The sequence below is a fragment of the Eptatretus burgeri genome, chromosome 6 (assembly GCF_056783735.1).
Source record: "Eptatretus burgeri isolate ZD-2024b chromosome 6, Ebu_testis_v1, whole genome shotgun sequence".
Taxonomy (NCBI): Eukaryota; Metazoa; Chordata; class Myxini; order Myxiniformes; family Myxinidae; genus Eptatretus; species Eptatretus burgeri.
The window spans coordinates 90,363,463-90,383,568 of record NC_140966.1 but is presented as its reverse complement, the minus strand read 5'-3'; the positions used below and the strand labels follow the sequence as shown (position 1 = coordinate 90,383,568).

The window sequence follows — 20,106 nt, the reverse complement described above, 5'->3', positions numbered from 1 at the left end:
TCTCTCTCTCTCTCTCTCTCTCTCTCTCTCTCTCTCTCTCTCTCTCTCTCTCTCTCTCTCTCTCTCTCTCTCTCTCTCTCTCTCTCTCTCTCTCTCTCTCTCTCTCTCTCTCTCTCTCCCTCTCCTCTCTCTCTCTCTCTCTCTCACCCCTCCCTACGCAGCGAATAGCAACGTTTGGTGAGGTGTTGCTCTCCCCACCTCCCCTGTAGCTTCCCCGACTTAATCCCCTCACCTTACACTTGCATACTCCCTCTCCCTCCCTCTTTCTCCCCCCCCCACCTTTATTATCCACGTCAGTGATGTGACGGGTTTGAGTTGCTAGTGCCAAATATAGGACAAGAGTGACAGGATCACAACACCTGCATACACTTCTTAAACTCACATACTATTAAACAAAAAAACATGTTCTTTTATCGATTATTTCTTTTTCCTTCATTTCAGCTTAATTTCTCCCAAAGTGTTTTGCTCAGTATATTTGTGTATGTTTATTACCCCGTCTGCATGAAGTGAAAAGTGTGGTTAAGCAATTGGTTCACTTTGTCTGTGCGTCTGTCCACAAACGTCAGTTTATGATCGAGGAACAACTTAATTTCAATTGAATATTAGATTTCAAACACAAATTGGACCATGAATCGGAGAACGATCCGGTAGTTTAGCAGTACTTTGGCTCTGAATTTGTTCCGATCGCACATGTGCAGAGGAGTGAGATAACATTTTTACTCTCCCTGTCTGCCTGGCAGTCAAGCAAAATCAAAAATCATTCCAAAAAGGAAACATACTGTTTTAAGGATGTTATAAAGGATGCAAACAACAGGCACAAAGAACTAATGTAACATGTTAGATCGGGTGGTGTAAAGACGCTGCATCAATGGCGGTAAACTTCCGAATTTCTTTTTTCTACAACCTTTAAAATCTTTATTTTATTTCAATTGAATTATATACTTGAGCACTGCAGAACACAAATCGCCTTGTTGGCACTTTCAAACCCCTTTTATTTAGCAGTCCTTGGACAAAATATTATGGCATTTTACATCATCTCGACCAATCAAATTTGCTGCTTGCAGACCCTGCCCCGTGTCCTTTTTTCTCAAGACCTCGTGGGGGTAATATGTTCCATGAGCTCTCTTGTTTAGGTTCGGTGCTTTGGTTTCTGAAGATAAGACTACTTCACCACTCAAAATATGATTATTTATTCGACACTTCTCACTTGTTGCTGGTTCTTTGTAACCTCATAAGGAGTGAGCAAAGTATTATTTACACGAAAGTGGTGGAACATTTGGATTTTTCTACCCATGTGTAAATCATCTTTTACTTCCATCCCCCCTTCCTAATATTTTCCTTTTTCTCTCACCTTTCCAACCTTCCTTTTCTCCCATTCCACATCCTTATCTTAAACTTATTCTTGACTTGTCTACCTCTTTCGCCTCCATTTTCTCCTTCCTTATCTCATGCACAGATCATTCCCAATGAAATGTTTCATCAACACTGTGATACACCTGCATTGTACTGTTTATTGACAAAGATGGTGTGCTCATAGGGTTTTGTGATCGGTTCAGTTGTGCTTCAGAGCTGAACACTTAGAAAAACAAAACAATCACTCAAAGATGAAGACACGTGGCGATGAAGAGAAGAACATGATGGACTACAGTCTGGAGGTATCCCTGCCATCCTGTGTCTCAGCTGTTATCTCGTCTGTTGAGGTTCACGCTCAGTGCGTGCGATGTCTGGGAGGATGTGCCAGGCAAAGCAGCATGAGATCAGCAATTGTCTGGGGGAGGAACATAAGGGTGCGAGAGATAATGGATGTCATGACATGAGTGCGTAACATCTCCTGAGCCCTTTGCTTGGCATCAATTTGAGTCTGCCTCCACCACTTTCTCCATTATCATAACTCACTTGTGTTATGAAAGGATGGTGCAGATTGCAGTGTACTTTCCTTTGCGCTGCCTTAGTCTGGGTTCGATTCCCTACCCGACTATAAGCTGTGTAGGGATTGGTGCTTCAGAGGTAGGGTCCTGTATCACTGAGTGCACCATCCCTCCAATGGGTGTTAAGCTGGGTATCCCGTCTTATAGCATATGTTTGTGGAAGTTAAAGAATAAAGATCCCCTCGGTCTTTCCACAAAGAGTGGGCGAGTTAACTGATATTTATTCAGATGTCTCAAAATCCAATTTGCAATTCACTCTCATTCTTTGAATGAGAGAAATTAGTTACAATTTGGTCAATCATCTTTCATTCTCTTTCAATTTCCTCCTGTAAGCCTCTATCGTTTCTCGTGAAAATGTACCGTGCCAATTCAACATTGATGTACCATGACAGAATCTACAAAGATTGGCACGTGCTAACGCAGACTTACGATGCTGCAACTACAACAAGCTCCGGGAGCAAGAGGGCACCAACCTGGATCCAGGAGAAACCAAGTGGGAAATCCTTTTGTCGCATTGCATTATGGTAATTTCATCATCCAATTTAAGAATTAAAACTTGCATCATCATCATCTACTGAATGAGTCATTATTAGTAATTGCAAGAAAGCCAAACAGTATCAACCGATAAAGCTTTAACACTCAGGTAAGAAGATTAACTAATATTACACCGAGTTCGTCAATATTATGCAAGTGAAGTTGTGAAAAAATCCGCTGATCTGTTAATAGCAATCCGGGACTTTCAAGATAATGTAATGAGCCTCAGAATGCTCGGTAGGCATGTGCAGAGATGCCGAGAAATTGCGATATTCGGGGCATGTGAACTGCTGTCGTGCGTGCGTGGTAAGGACTATCCCATAAAATGGCTCACGAAGCTTCTAAAAGAAACCAAAAATACTTGGAAAAGTACGTGAGAGAAAGCTGTGTTGTGCCTGTGCACAACAAAAGAGTTTGAGAGAGACACCATTTCTGGTTTTGGTGCTTCTAAATACCGATGCGAAGGACATATCTGGGGCTTGTGAATGTGAAGGGTAAGTTTAAAATAATATTTACTCTTATTTAAGTTATGGGGGAGGGGTGTGGCAGCTGAGCACTGTTATAAATATTTTGTTTGTTTGGTTCTGACGGCACAAGAGAAATTATATTCCTTTTTTGCCTCTATTGTTAAAGGAGAAGCGTCTGTCCGTTGTGTGTCACTGCTCGCTTGTATTAATAGGAAATTTTAGCAACTCACATCTCTCACCCATGGATATTTCCTCTATTTAGGTGAGTCCGATTTGCATCCAGGAACAGAACAATTATGATTAAACATCTTGAAATTGCCACTCTTTCCTTTATTTTCTGAGAATTATATTTAAAAGACGATTTGAATGACAAATTTTGTGGTGGCAGATAAAAGTTGCACCAGCAGAAGTGAGCTGCTGAAAACGCACACACAGCGCATGCACGAAAGGCCTCGTTAGCATTTGTACGTCATTTCAAAAGTCCGGTATTGATACCACATACTAAAGTATGGGGCTCATGTGATGGCCGAGAGGTACACACACTCGCCTCTGAGCTGAATAGCCTGGGTTTGAATCTCAGTCCAGCTGTGAACTGTCATTTCTTGCCTGTTTCTTGCCTGTTTGCCTGTTTCTTCTAGAGAGTAAATGTTTCCTGTTTTCCTGCTTCCCAGGCAAGGTTATTCATTAATATGTGTGCAGCCCTCAGGTACCTATGCAGCCTGTGACCGCAGGTAACCCCACACAAAGAGCCAACCCCCACATCAACTTGAAATTTATGTTTTTTTAAGCATCTTGAAAGTCCAGCCATGCAATGCAGATGTTTCCAATAACAATGGCTGACCCCAAGGTTAAGCCCCTGAGTACTTCCAGTAGCTAGAAGAAGTGCTGTAAATTTGAGTACATAATTTGCTGACCAGTAAATTCAAGGATGAGGCTGAAAAGAAAAAAAAAGATTATTTTGTTTGTTCACCCTCAAATTTACTGCAAATTGGTATTCTAATTTACAGCACTTCCTCGAGATAGTGGAAGTACTTGCAGGACGTCAGTTCCACGTGCGATCAATTTTTGGAATAATCTGAAGATCTGTCATCATTTCATTGATCCTCCTATAGAAGGGCTCCCCACACGAGATTCTGCAGTGGGGGCGCCCACAAATCTAGTGGAGGCCAGGGGCGTGTGCTGTCTCTCATATAGATGTTAAACTGGGCATCCCTTCTGCAGGCATTAGTTGGTGGTCATTTGCGAAGAGTCGGAGAGCCATCACCGGCAGCCTGAACAAATTCCTGCTCGAACCTAAAGAGGGCATTGCATCAGCGACACAGCTGTGCCCTCAGCCAATGGTGCAACCTCACGGCTTTGTGCTGCATACGAAAGAAGAAGAGAAATAATAAAGCATGCCACTTGGTTTCCATGTAGTTGAGCATTCCAACGATGCTTTCGGTGTACATCACAGCTTATGCTCGGCATTGAGTAAGAAACCGTGAATTCTTGACTTTTCCAAGCTAATAGATTAATTTGCTGCCTCCAAGTCACATTGACTAGTTTTGTCATTGTATTAGTGACGATTTCTCTCTGGACATATCTCGTGCTTTTCATGCAATGTACCATGACATGGCACGCATGACATCCTGCCTTACTCTCCCAACTCTCTTCCTATTGCATCTAAGGCCAACTCCACACATGGATTACTGACTTCCTCTAATCTCATGGCCAACGTATGACACTCAATGGAATCATTTCATCTCCTCTCCCTGTCAAGGCTGGAGTTCTCCAAGGCAGTGTTCTGGGCCCAATCCTATTCCTGATCTTCATAAATGATCTCTCTGACTTTCCAGAAAATCCCCTTTATCTATTTTCTGATAAGTCCACTCTCTGCCATGACATTCCTCATCCTTTAGAGAGGCAGGCTGCAGCCTCTTCCCTCTCTTCAGACCTTGACAAAATCACAAGCTGGTCAAACGCTTGGAATATGTCTTTCAATCCAGAGAAATAACACACACTCACTATGTCTCTTCAAAAGCACCATCTGGTAAACCCTCCTATTTACTTTGAGTCTATGGGCTTATCACTTTGCCATAGCAGACAGGCCGGTGGTCTCTCTGTCTTCTACCCACCTCCTTTCTGGTCTTGCATCCTCTGCTCTTTCCATGCTTCTTCTGGTGAAACTACCATCAACCCTCTTCTGGTTAAACTACCTTAATCCAGGATCACTTCTCACCTCCACTCATTTGTTCTTCCCCCCCCCCCAACCTGTGGAACCACTTCCACATCCTCTTCAATCTAATTTTTTCCCTCCAGATCTTCAAGACAACTGTTCACCACAATCTCAAATTGTCCCCAATCAAAAATTATGATTTATGAAAAAACACAAAAAAAAAAAAACTCAGAGAAATGGGAAACCTTTAAGGAGCAAATGTGTCGAGTGCAAAGTAAGTACATCCCAATGAGGTGTGAAATTAGAATCGGAAAGAGGGTGGTTGAGTAGTGAGATAAGGAATACTATTAACGAGAAGCAAAATACTTTTATTCGATATAAAATAACAGGACTGGAGTTAGATGTACATCACTGTCGCAGTAAACAGAGGCAAGTTAAGAAAATAACTCAGCATGCCAAAAGAGAGTATTAGAAGGACATGGCTAAGAATATTAAATATTATAGCAAGGCTTTCTTTAAGTATATCAAGGAAAAAGAATAGGTTAGGACCAGTGTGGGCCCATTGAGAAATATCACCGGGAGAATGGTTAGTGATGAAAGTGAGATGGCAGGCTTATTAAACAGGTATTTTTATTCAACTTTTACACAAGAACAGTCAGGAGAATTGCCAATAGCTGAGAGTGTCTATTAAGGAGGTGAGGAAGGGCTGTTACAGAAGATCCAGTATGGAGGACGTAAAGGAACAGCTAGGTAATCTAAGAGAAGATCAGGCTCTGGGTCCAGATAATATACAACCGAGAGTATTGAGGGAGGTGTCTGAGCAGGTAAGCGAGATGTTAACGGGTATTTGCAATAGTTCCCTGGAGTCAGGACAGGTACGGGATGATTGGAGAGTAGCGAATGTAACATCATTGTTTAAAAAAGGATCCAGAGAAGAATTGGGAAACTATAGAGCTGTTAGTTTGACTTCAGTTGTTGGGAAGGTGTTGGAGACTTTAATTAAGGACCAGATAAGGAACCAATTAAATAAATACAAACTAATTAACTGTAGTCAGCATGGGTTTACCATAGGTAGTTCCTGTTTAACATCTTTTAGAGTTTTATGAGGCAGTTTCTCATTGGGTGGATGAGGGAAAGGCAGTGGACATAGTATATCTAGACTTGAAGAAGGCATTTGATAAGGGACCACATTGGAGGTTGTTAGCCAAGGTGAGGGCTTGTGGAGTGGCTGGTAAGGTGGCTAATTGGATTGCAAATTGGCTCAGTGGTAGGAAGCAAAGAGTGGCCGTGAGCGGGAGGATGTAAGTAGCGGGGTGCCTCAGGGATCAGTACTCGGACCATGACTTTATTATTTACATCAACGATTTGGATAATGGGGTAAAGAGTAAGCTTTCCATATTTGAAGATGACACAAAGCTTGGAGGTAAGGTGGATAGCAGAGGGGGTGGTGATCAGATACAGGAGAGTATTGATACTTATATAGATTGGGCAAAAGATTGGCAGATGGAATTGAACCTGAGCAAGTGTAAGGTGTTGGGGATGGGAAAGAACAATGAAAATAGAGATTACAGGATGCAAGGGGTAATTTTTGAGCATGTCACACATAACAGGAGAAGGATCTGAGGGTAGTAATAGATATGGGAGGTAAGCACGCAGCGCAGTGCCAGGCAGCGATAGGTAAAGCAAATAGGTTTTTAGGAAGTATTCGGAGGGGGATAATTTACAAATCAAAATATGTGGTGTTAACATTGTACAGGAATGTAGTGAGGGCCATATCTAAAATATTGTGTGCAGTTTTGGTCACCACAATTCAGGAAGGACATGATGCCATGGAGAAGCTTTAGCGTAGGGCTACGAGATAGATTCCGGGCCGAGTTCGACTCAGCTATGAAGAGCGGTCTTTATACACAGGTCTTTATACACAAGAAAGGAGGCGGTTACGAGGAGATATGATAGAGATATTTAAGATAATGAAAGGTAAAGATAAAATAAGTGCAGATGAATTATTCAACAGAGTCGACAGTGATAGGAGGAGGGGCCACAGCCTAAGAGTAAAAAAGAGAAGAGTTAAGACAGCAGCAAGGCAGGGGACTTTTACTTAGAGAGTAAATGCATGGAATGGCCTCCTTGGAAAGGTAGTGGCAGCAGAAAAAGTAGATAAGTTTAAATTAGAATTAGATAGGTACCTGAAAGGTAGGGAGATAGAGGGGTATAGGGATGTTGACAGGACTTTTCGGTAGTTTGAGAATTGATGGGTGATTGTGTGCATGTGTACAGAGTGCTGTTGGTGGGGTCTTGTCAATGGGTGTTATGTGTGTTTTAACCAAGCCCATGCCCCCTTGCCTGAGAGGATGAAGAAAAAAAACCAGAACCAGAACCAAAAACCAGAAGAAAAAAAAATCTCCAAAAACTTATTTTAAAAAAATAATAATAATAATAAATTTTAAAAAATAATTGATTATTATAAATGTTTTTGCACTTTCTTCTTTGGATCTCGTGGCGATAAATTAGTGTGGTGTTCGTGCAGGCACAATGGGCTCAATGGCTTCCGCCTGTTAGATTTCCTTGTGTGATCTTGTCCACCCTCTTTAACCACACCCCAATTCCAAATTCCCTCCTCTTTCCAAATTTCCAGTTTTCACTCCTTGGAGTGTCCTTCTCGATCCATCTTGTCCACCCCAAGCATCATCTTCTTCACCCCATACATCCTCTCATGCGCCCATTCCTCCCCAAGTCCTTTTTTGTCTAAGTCCCCCTCTATCTTGGCCTTCTCTGCTGTTGGCAACCCTCCCCCTCTCTACTGTTCCTTTTTCATGTGTCTCAACTTCCTTTTGCATCTTTATTCCTGATCTATTCAGTGTACTAGCTCTTCCATGAGCCTCGACTGAAAGCAAAAAAAAATTGTTTCGTGAGGTGTATCGCACTAAATAATGACGTTTTGGATTGATATTAGTCTTGCTTGATGTAGTCTGACTTTAAAAGATTTGTGACAGCTTGGGATTACACCCTTTTGGTGTATTCTACCAAAGGTAGAAAGGAGCTTCTTTTGAAACAAGATATATATTGTTGCGAATTCGCGCCCGCCGGCGTGCGAACGGCAACGTAACTCGAATCGCGGCACGTCGCCCACCGGACGGACAATTCTGTCGTGACCCTCTCGGACTAACGCCGGAGCTAGTCATGTGTGGGCCTTTCGGCCTCACCACGTTCGTGCCAATCGGCCCCCCGCATGGGATAGGGTTGTTCGCCAAACTCGACCTACCTAAGTACCCACGCGGCTGGTAGACCGGGCGATCGCACTTCGCCGCAGGTCGACTCCGGACACGGGCCGCTTAAGCGATCCGTTCCGTACTAGCGGGATAACCGAGCGGTGTTATCGTCGGCCTCGACGGTTCCGATTAATTATCGGGCGTATTAAGCCCACTACCAACCCTTTACGTGAAGCAAGATGGAGATTCAATTAAAGAAAAGACGAAGCGAAACGGGAAAACAGTTCAACATAATGCACATTTATTCCGTGGCACACGGAGAGCACACATATACAATTAAAACAATTATGCACAAAAAGCAAATGTAACAAAAGAAACAATGACGCAGAGATACTACCGAATAAGACCGACACACGGCAACACTTAACAGTTTAACTTCACCAGACTGGCGCCACACACACACGTTTACACAGAAACAAAAGAAAAGGCCACCCTCAAAGACAAGGGGGCAGACGGGGCCTGTGGGCCAATATTTGCGCGGGACCTGAAAGAGCGATCAGGTCCGCGAGACCGGGTGGGTCCTACCCGCGTCTTTGTGATGAGCTGCAAATGTGGCAGCGCGGCGGTATCCCGACTTCGTGCTCCTTCCCGGGTTTCGTTGGCACTGCTTGGAGTGGGGTGGGAACTGGGCCCCCTTTTCGCACTATCTCAGTGTGGGGGAAAAGGGGGGAATTGTTGATGCTCTGGGGAAAGAGTATAGCTGGCTTGCTTGGGTCCCGTGACGAGCGATTCCACCGCGACCTCGTCGCCGACCGCCGTCTTCCTTGCCTCGGACCCGAACTCCTCGGTCTCTTCCCCCAATTCTCCTCAGCCGACTGCCGAAAACCACCGGGACGCCCTCGCCTCCCGACTCCACTCCGCGCTCCAAACTGACTCTGCCCAAGAGTCTCTCCGCTTTTCTGCCACTCTCCGCTCTTCCAAGGCCGACTCTTCCAAGGCCGGCTCTTCCAAGGCCGACTCTGCCTAGATTCGCCCCGTGCTCGGCACTTTATAGGCCAGCAGGGGAACCCATATGCAAATTTCTGGATCAGAACGAGCTCGGGGGAGGAGCCACGCTCGCCCATTGGACGGAGAAAAAGGGGTGTGAATCTCCCCTGATCCTAGAATTTGCATATCTCGATTCTACACAGACGCGCCTGGAGGCGGGGCCAAACCGCCCTGCGCTTGCTGATTGGACGGATCAGAAGTGGGCGTGTAGCATTCCTGATCCGAATTCTCCTCGGAAAGGCCGCATTTTGCACTCGCGGCTCGGCGCATATCTTGTACGAGCCCAGGACAGCCCGACGATCGGTGCTCACAGGTGGTGCGGGAATGGCTGCAGAAGGAGAGAGGTGAAGGTGGTGGAGGGTTTATGGTGGTGGTTTATGGCCATGGTGCCGTTTTGAATGGCGGTGATGCGATGTTTGCGGGAGCGAGTTGTGAAGGTAAAGATCGTGGCTGTTGGCGTTGTTGTTGTTGTGAAGCGGCGTTGTGGTTGGTGGTTGTTGTGTGATGGTGGTTGAGATGTGGTTGGTTCAAAATAAAGATAGAACAGAAAAACGGCTATTTCAAAGCGTTGCAGCCCGAATGAATCACATTTATTCCCTCTAAACAACGGGTTTGGGGCTAACTACACATGTACTTACAGAGATATCTCACCTATGGGACCTGAATGGTGGTTTGCGAATTTCCACAACCGTAATATATATATATATATATATATATATATATATATATATATATATATATATATATATATATATATATATATATATATATATATATATATATATATATATATATATATAATGACATGCCAAGACCGGCAATTGAACTCAAATCCTCTGGAAAACTGTACTTGGGCTCTGCTATCTGAGCTATCTGGGTAACCCACAGGCTGAATATGCAATTCTCCCACATATAGATGCCACTCTCTTTCCTCTGCTGCTTCCAGGGCACTCACTGCCAACCACACGAGCAGCAAAGGGCCTGTCCACGAGAGGGTCTGGGCATGCAATTTTTCCGACATTCATTTCATCTTTATTTCCTGTTCATTTATAATTGTGTTACTATGCCCCTTGTCGTGAATAATAATGGTCGTGGAATTGGCCCCCCACTGGGGGATGACCCTGTCGTGGACAGGCTCTTGCTGCTCCTATGGTTGGCAGTGAGTGCCCTGGAAGCAGCAGAGGAAAGAGAGTGGCATCTATATGTGGCAGAATTGCATATTCAGCATGTACGTCACCAAGATACACTACATGGTGAAAAGTGTTTGGACACCCCTTCTAATTTGTAGATTCGCCTATTTCAGACACACCCATTCCTGACAGCTGTATAAAATCAAGCACACAGCCATGCAATCTCCATAGAAAAACATTGGCAGTGGAATGGTCCGTACTGAAGAGCTCATTGACTTTCAATGTGGCACTGTCATAGGATGCCACCTTTCCAACAAGTCAGTTCATCAAATTCTTACCTTCCTAGAGTTTCCCTGGTCAACTGTAAGTGCTGTTAGTGTGAAATGGAAATGTCTAGGAGCAACAACAGCTCAGCCATGAAGTGGTAGGCCACACAAGCTCACAGAACAGGACCGCCGAGTGCTGAAGCGCGTAACATGGAAAAATTGTCTGTCGCCGCTTGCAATACTCACTACGGAGTTCCAAACTGACTCTGGAAGTAACGTCAGCACAAGCACTGTTCGTCGAGAGCTTCATGAAATGGGTTTCCATGGCGGAAAAGCAGCACACAAGCCTAAGATCACCATGCGCAATGCCAAGCATCGGCTGGAGTGGTGTAAAGCTCACCGTCATTGGACTCTGGAGCAGTGGAAACGTGTTCTCTGGAGTGATGAATCACGATTCACCATCTGGCAGTCCGATGGACAAATCTGGGTTTGGCAAATGCCAGGAGAACGCTACCTGCCCGAATGCATAGTACCAACTCTAAAGTTTGCTGGAGGATGAATAATGGTCTGAAGCTGTTTTTCATAGTTTGGGCTTGGCCCCTTAGTTCCAGTGAAGGGAAGTCTCAACACTACAGCATACAATGACATTCTAGACGATTCTGTGCTTCCAACTTTGTGGCAACAGTTTGGGGAAGACCCTTTCCTGTTTCAGCAGGTCAATGCCCCCATGCACAAAGGGAGGTCCATACAGAAATGGTTTGTCGAGACCGGTGTGGAAGAACTTGACTGGCCTACACAGAGCCCTGACCTCAACCCCATCGAACACCTTTGGGATGAGTTGGAACGCCGACTCCGAGCCAGACCTAATCGCCCAACATCAGTGCCTGACCTCATCAATGCTCTTGTGGCTGAATGGAAGGAAATTCCCGCAGCAATGTTCCAACATCTAGTGGAAAGCCTTCTCAGAAGGGTGGAGGCTGTGATAGCAGCAAAGGAAGGACCAACTCCATATTAATTCCCATGATTTTGGAATGAGATATTGGACAAGCAGGTGTCCACATACTTTTGGCCATGTAGCATAGCTCAGATGGCAAAGCATTGGTATAGTTTTCAAGAGAACCTGGGTTTGATTCCTCGTCTGGGCATGCAATTTTTCCCACACAAACAGTATCAGTCAAAAGTTTGGACACACCCACTCATTCAAGGGTTTTTCTTGATTTTTAAGATTTTCTACATTGTAAAACAATAATGAAGACATCAAAATGATGAAATAACACATGGAAAATTAATGAACGACCATATGAGGAACCAGGCAGCTATAGGCAAAGCAAATAGGGTTTTCGGCTGTATTCAGAGGAGGATCATTTATAAATCAAGAGGTGGTGGTAAGATTGTATAGGAATTTAGTGAGGGCCACATGTAGAATATTGTGTTCAGTTTTGGTCACAACAATTCAGGAAGGACATGATGCCATGGAGAGAGTTCAGCGTAGGGCTACTAGATTGATTCCGGACTGAGCTCGACTCAGCTATGAGGAGCGGCTGAAGGAGACAGGGCTTTATACACTAGAAAGGAAGCGGTTATGAGGAGATATGACAGAGATGTTTAAGATAAAAGGTCGAGAATTGAGAATGGTAAAGATAAAATAAGTGCAGATGAATTATTCAACAGAGCAGACAGTGATGGAACCAGGGGGCCAAAGCCTGAGAGTAAATAAGAGGAGAGTTAAGACGTTAGTAAGGTAGGGGACTTTCACTCGGAGAGTAAACGCATGGAATGGCCTCCTTGGAAAAGTAGTGGCAGCAGAAAAAGTAGATAAGTTTAAATTAGAATTAGATAGGTACCTGGAAGTTATGGAGATAGAGGGGTACGGGGAGGTTGATAAGATTTTTCGGTAGTATGAGCATTGATGGGTGATCGTGTGCATGTGTATGGAGTGCTGTTGGTGGGGGTCTTGTCAAGGGGGGGTTGTGTGGTTGATGTGTGTTTTTAACCAAGCCCATTCCCTCTCCCCTGAGGGGAAGAAAAAAAAAGCACAAAAACTATTTAAATTTTTTATTATTATTATTATTATTTCATGAATTAAAAATATTTTTTTGCATTTTCTTCCTTGGATCTTGTGTGGATGGGTTGGTGTGGTGTTCGCGCAGGCAGGATGGGCTCAAATGGCCTCCACCTGTGTTGGATTTCCTTCTATTTCCTTTAAGTAACCAAAAAGTGTGAAACAAATTAAAATATACTTTATATTTCAGATACTTAAAAGGAGCTAACATTTGCCTTGATGACAGCTTTGCACACTCTTGGCATTCTCTCAACCAGATTCATGAGGTAGTCACCTGGAAATATATATATATATATATATATATATATATATATATATATATATATATATATATATATATATATATATATATATATATATTGTTGCGGATTCGCGCCCGCCGGCGTGCGAGCGGCCACGTAACTCGAATCGCGGCACGTCGCCCACCGGACGGACAATCCCGTCGTGACCCTCTCGGACTAACGCCGGGAACTAGTCACGGGTGGGCCTTTCGGCCTCACCACGATCGTGCCAATCGCCCCCCCCCCCCCGCGTGGGATAGGGTTGCTCGCCAAATTCGACCTACCTAAGTACCCACACGGAGGGTAGACCGGGCGATCGCACCTCGCCGCAGGTCGACTTCGGACACGGGCCACTTTAAGCGACCCGTTCCGTACTATCGGGATAACCGAGCGGTGTTATCGTCAACCTCAACGGTTCGATTAATTATTGGGCGTTTTTAGCCCACGACCAACCCTTTACGTGAAGTAAGATGGAGATTCAATAAAAGAAAAGACGAAGCGAAACGGGAAAAACAGTTCAACATAAAGCACATTTATTCCGCGGCAAACGGAAAGCACACATATACAATTATACACCAAAAGCAAATGTAAAAGTAGAAGAAACACAACAATTCTGCACAAAAAGCAAATGCTACAAAAGAAACACAATGCAGCTCTACTACCGACTACCGAGCACACGGCAACACTTATACAGTTTTACTTCACAGACGGCGCCGACAACATACATACTCAAAGCAAAAGAAAAAGGAAGGGGCCACCCTCAACGATGAGGGGGGGGCAGACGGGCCTGGGGCCGAGACCGCGTCGAGCCTACCCGTCTGGTGATGAGCCGCAAGATGGCGGCGGCGCCCCGACTCCGCAGGCCTCGCTGGCACTGCCTGGAATGGGGTGGGAACGGGGCCCCTTCTCACACTATCTCAGCGCGGGGGGAAACAGGAGGGGGTTGTTGATGCTCGGGGGAATGAGGATATCTCGCTGGCTTGGGTCCCGCGACGTGTGTCTCCACCGCGACCTCGGTCGCGTTACCGGCCTCCCCTCTCCGCAGCTCCCCGACTCTGACACGAGCGCAGACCTCCACAAAGATCCTTGGCTTATCCAGCCTCTCCGGACCCCGACAGACACTCTCTCGACTGCCTTCGCCGCCGCCACAACTCTCCAACTCTCCACTCTTCTCAACTCCATCCAACTGCTAACTCTTCCCAACTGCCTCCTCTTCTCAACTCCCTCCAACTGCCAACTCTTCCCAACTGCCTCCTCTTCTCAACTCCCTCCAACTGCTCAACTCCGTCCAACTGCTCAACTCCGTCCAACTGCTCAACTCCGTCCAACTGCTCAACTCCGTCCAACTGCTCAACTCCGTCCAACTGCTCAACTCCGTCCAACTGCTCAACTCCGTCCAACTGCTATTCAGAAACTCTTTTTCTCTCCCGATTCAGAAACTCCCTCAACAACTGCCTCGATTTGCTCCACGCTCGGCGCTTTATAGTGCGACAGGAGAAATCATATGCAGATTTTTGGATCAGGAATCGCTCGGGGGCGGAGCCACGCTCCCCATTGGACAGAGGAAAAGTGGGCGTGAATCATTTTTGATCCGCGAATCTGCATATAGCGATTATACTCCGACGCGCCTGGAGGCGGGGCCAAATCGCCCCACGCTCGCTGATAGGACGGAACAGAAGTGGGCGTGAATCATTCTTGATCCGATTTCTCGGAAAGGCTGGTGTTTTTGCACCCGCTGCTCGGTGCGCGCCCTGTACGAGTCCAGTATCGGTGCCCACAAGCGGCGCGGGAATGGTGGTGATGCGATGGTTGCGAGGGTGAGATGTGACGGTAAAGATCGTGGCTGTTGGCGTTGTTGTTGTTGTTAAGCAGCGTTGCGGTTGGTGGTTGTTGTGTGATGGCTGTTGAGACGTGGTTGTGGTGGTAGTAATGGCGGTTGGTCCAAAATAAAGATAGTAAAAGAAAAACGGCTATCTAAAAGGGTCGCAGCCCGAATGAATAACATTTATTCCCTCTAAACAACGGGTTTGGGCCTAACTACACATATACTTACAGAGATATCTCACCTACGGGACCTGAATGGTGGTTTGCGAATTTGGTCAACCACAACAATATAAATATAAATATATATATACACAGACACACACAAACTTAGAAAATGAACAGGATAGAACACACTAAATATATGTGGAAAAATTACATGCCAAGGCCAGGAACCAAACCCAGGTCCTCTGGAAAACTGGAAAACCATACCAGTGCTCTGCCATCTGGGTGACACTCCAGCTGAGCAACGCAATTCTTCCACATATACAAATGCCACTCTCTTTCCCCTCCTGCTTCCAGGGCAGTCGCTGACAATCATAGGAGCAGCTGGGGTCCGCTCTCGAGAGGACCTTTACCCTGTGGGAGACACATCCATGTCCACTATTAAACACCACAGAGGGCATCGTGATATACTTCAAAAATGAAAACCATATATATATATATATATATATATATATATATATATATATATATATATATATATATATATATATATATCTCACAAAACACAAAGTGTCACGAGCACTTCACCGATCCCCATTGGACACAGGCCACACCAAAGTTTGTTCACGCTATTCAAAAACATCGGAGTCTAAGGGGATTTATGGGGGTGGGGGGGTTTGCCCCCCAAAAATGGGTATTTGCTATAACATCGGTTGGTACATTTTGCTGATTCCATCCCACGTTGACTTCCTTCTCAGTGTCATTATTCTACCAGGTTAGCACCCCAGGGTATTGCCCCTATGTTTGATGATTTTCAGATGTACATACACACATACATGCACAAGTACATATATACATACATGCATACATACAGAGAATACATACATAAAGGATGTAAGAGAGGATGCTATGGAACAATAGACCATTTATTGTTGAACAAATCCATACTTGAAAACTGCGAGCTCCGACAAACCAACTTACCTGCTGCCTGGATTGATTACAAAAAGGCCTTTGATAGTGTCCCACATTCATGGATTATAAAATGCATGTACGTATCCAAAATTGACCCACAGATAGTCAGACTGATTGAGGAAACAATCTTCTTCTTCCTCGTGCATATGGTAGCTTGGCTGCCTGGTAGCTATCATTTTGTTGGGGCACAACTATGCTGCTGATGCTGTGCCCCTATACCAGTACACTGGTAATCATACACTGGTAAAAAAAAAACCAACTTGCAATGCCGGTATTCCTATATAGCTGTGCAAGTATAAACTTGCCACAACTGGAGATCAACAACTTAGACACCAAAACAAGGAAACTTCTAACTATTCACAAGATATTCTACAAAGACTAATACACACCAAGGTTGTACTTACCGAGATGAGAAGGAGGACGCGGTCTAAAGAAGCTTAACCAAGTGCACAGAAAATCATTGGTCGGAGTAGCGGAGTATGTGAAAAGCTCAACAGACTTTCGGATGAGATTTGCACATGAGCAAGATAACAACAAACCAGAAAAGGGATCCTCAATCCATTTCACAATAAACTTCCAAAAACAGGGGGAAATTATGGATACGACACAGGAAAACGAAACAGAAACAAACACAGCCGCAACGTTCACAAAGAAAAAAACAGGAAGATTACAAAAATAAATATCAGCAGATAAACTCTGACAAATGGGAGAATGACAAAAGAGCAGGAAAATAAAAAAAAAAAACAGACCTTGACAGAACAACGATCGACAGGGAAAATCTTTGGAATGGTTAAGAAGAGGTCAAATTGGTTGGAATGGAGAACGAGTCATCATCAATGTCCAAGACCAAGGACATTACACAAATGCCCTTAAGAAAATGGCAGGATTGAGCCAATCGGACAAAGGCAGGTTTTGTGGGGCAGAAACAGAAAGTACCAGTCATCTCCTTTCGGGATGTAAAAAAAACTCATGTCAGAACAGCTGTACACAGAAGGACATGACAGCGTCTGTGGAGTAATCCACTGGCACACCTGTAAACATTTCAACATCCCAGTCCCAGAACAATCACGGAAATACAAACCAAGTCCAATCCTTGAAAATGAACAAGTAATGCTCATGTGTGACAAGATGATCCCATCAAGTGTGGACATCACAAACAAAGCATTGCGTCTGGACATAATTCTCAAACACAAAAAGGAAAAGTCGGCATTGTTGATTGAGGTTTCAGTTCCCACTGACTGCACTAAAAATGCGACACAAATCATGAAAATGACCAAATACCAGGATCTGAAAAATAAGGTCAAGAAGACTTGGAAATTGAAGAAAGCTGAAATTGTACCAGTGATAGTTGGAGCTGCAGGGATGATTAAAAAAAACCCCTTAATGAGTACTTTAACATAGGAGCAATACCCCTGGGCACTCACCTGGTCGTGGCTGGATAAGATAACCAGGGAACCACTGGAAGGCATGGATGATCCACAAAATATCTAACGGGAAAGAAAGTAAATACCTATGGATTTTTTTTTTTTAATGCCATGAACAAACCTTGCAACATCACGGGTGATAAAGGTTGTGGTCAAGTTTCATCGAAATCGTGTGTGTGGTTTCAGAGAAGAAAGCAAATATATATTTTGGTGCAACCCCACGTAGAATCCTTGAGACCCCAATTTTTTTTAATGTCGTGAACAAACTTTAGTGCATCACGGGTGATGAAGGCAGAGGTCAAGTTTCATCGTAATTGTGTGTGTAGTTTCAGAGAAGAAGTTGCAAGTACTTGTGAACGGACGGACGGACGGACGACCCGTCTTCTCAGAAGCTCCCCGGATATACGTTCCAGGGGAGCTTTTTTTTTTATAAAGATAGACATAAACTCAGAAACATTGAAGATACAAACAACATGAGGGGACATGCATGGAACATTTCAAATATTGTCATAGTAACAATAAATTGTGACAATATATATCATATCTCCGGGTTTAAAAGCTGAATGCTCCATTCGCTGATGATCTGTGACGCACCGGACGGTTTCCATGGTGCAGTTGAGGTGTTTCGGACAACTTTTGAAAGGGTGGCATTTGTTGTGAAATTGTCATCTCACACATCAAACATGATGTGTGAGACTAAGGGTTGCAGCAAGCTTTGGATTGAAGGACTTTGTTGAAAAATGGACTCTGGGCCGATGGTGCCCTGGCCTTGTCACTGACTGTCTCATCACTGGTGTCGGCGCTCCGTGTGCCCTGGCCTTGAGTCGAGGGGGACTCAGAGCTTGGACGCGTCTCACGACGAGACATTCCATTTTAAAATAGGCACAATGGAGGCCTTGCAGTCGCCATGATGTGGTGCTCGGGTGCCATGTTGGTTGGCAAGGAAAAAAGCGAGAAAAAGGTGAACAAGACCCAACAGGGGGACAAATAATGATCGAGGGTAACCTTCCATTGCGGTAAACCAGAATAACGATATCAGCGACTGATGCTATCACCGCAGGGGGAGGTGAATACAAACAACATGGCGGCGAGCACGACATTGTGGGATCGCTGTGAAAACACTGGACACTGTATAAATGTACTTTGTGAATGTCATCCAATAAAATGATCATCATCGGGCCAATGGGCAGACGAAGATCAATATCGACGACGATGATGATGATTTGGCCCATCGGACCTGCGCGATACCAACACCAAGGGGGGGGGGGGTGTTCCGTGAGGAAGCATTCCAACGGAACGGAGTGCTCGGCACCGCTTAACAACATGGCGGCTCCATGGAAACAACGCAATCGTCGTCGTCGGACTCTCACAAATGATGTCCAGGGGTCGTTTTCAGTGTTTCTCGATCCTCTTGTGACAACAACGTCCCCAAACGAATTGATTGTGTGAGCAGCAGCTACAGATGGTGGGAGGAAGAGGGAAAGAAAGATAAATAAATGGGTAAATGAGGAAATCGGGAGGAGCCCCCCCCCTCCACCAACACCAGCAGCTGCGGACCCTCAACTCGAATTATTTATTTGGGAGGGAGGGGGGATTGCATGTTTCCAGATGTTTAAGGGAAGGTCTCTAAACATCTCATTGGTGGTAGTATCGTTTTGAATCCGACTACGGCGGTCATTTTTACTCACATAATTCAGCTCCTCTCTTAATCGCTTGCTGAGCGGCTCGGCGAGCGGTTAATATGGAACAACTCAACAGTTTGCAGGGGCTGGACTTGCCCGGTCATCACTATTGCTTCTACGATTTGCACTTACAATGTCCCTCCCAAAAATCCTCCTCACTACCACCCCCCCCACTACCACCCCCCACGACCACCCCCTCCCCACCACCCCCACCACTACCACCCTCCCCACCACACCACAACCACGCCCTCTTCCCCACCACCCCCAACCACTACCGCCCTCCCAACCACTACCACCCCACCCCTCCCAAACACCCCACCCCTCCCAAACACCCCACCCCTATCCCTCCAACCCCTTCACCACCACCTAACCACTCCCCTCCCACTTCCACCACCCTCCACACCATACAACCACCCCCTCCCCACCACCAACCCCCACCACCACCCCCTCCCAACCCCCACCACCATCCCCTCACACCTCCTCCCCACCACCACCAACCCCACCCCCTCTCCACCACCACCCCCCATCCACCACCACCCTCAAAGATCTCAAAGCCTGTGTTGGGCGGACTCTATGAGCACCCTCTGTCTATAGCAGGTAAGGAGGTTTGTGGTCTATCACTATCACTGCTCCACAGGGTCAAACCAGAACACAGGGCGTCCATTCTGTGGGATGGAAACCAACACAGGCACACGCACACACACACACACACACACACACACACACACACACACACACACACACACACACACACACACACACACACACACACACACATACACACACACACACATACCCACACACACATACACACAAACACATACACACATAAACATACACACACACATATACACACACACACACACACACACACACACACACACACAGACGCACACACACGGACACGCACACACACACACACACATACACATACACATACACAGATACACGCACATACACACA

At 45.3% G+C, this 20,106-nt stretch overlaps 1 long non-coding RNA gene across 1 annotated transcript; it reads right to left on the bottom strand.

Moving 5' to 3' along the window:
• Positions 1-1,631: 1,631 nt before the first annotated feature.
• On the bottom strand, positions 1,632-18,968 carry LOC147025308 (uncharacterized). The gene is made up of 3 exons (XR_015058858.1): positions 18,832-18,968; positions 15,333-15,479; positions 1,632-1,768 (listed from the first exon to the last, which is right to left on the bottom strand). It is a non-coding gene; the product is annotated as an uncharacterized LOC147025308 (long non-coding RNA).
• Positions 18,969-20,106: the final 1,138 nt, after the last annotated feature.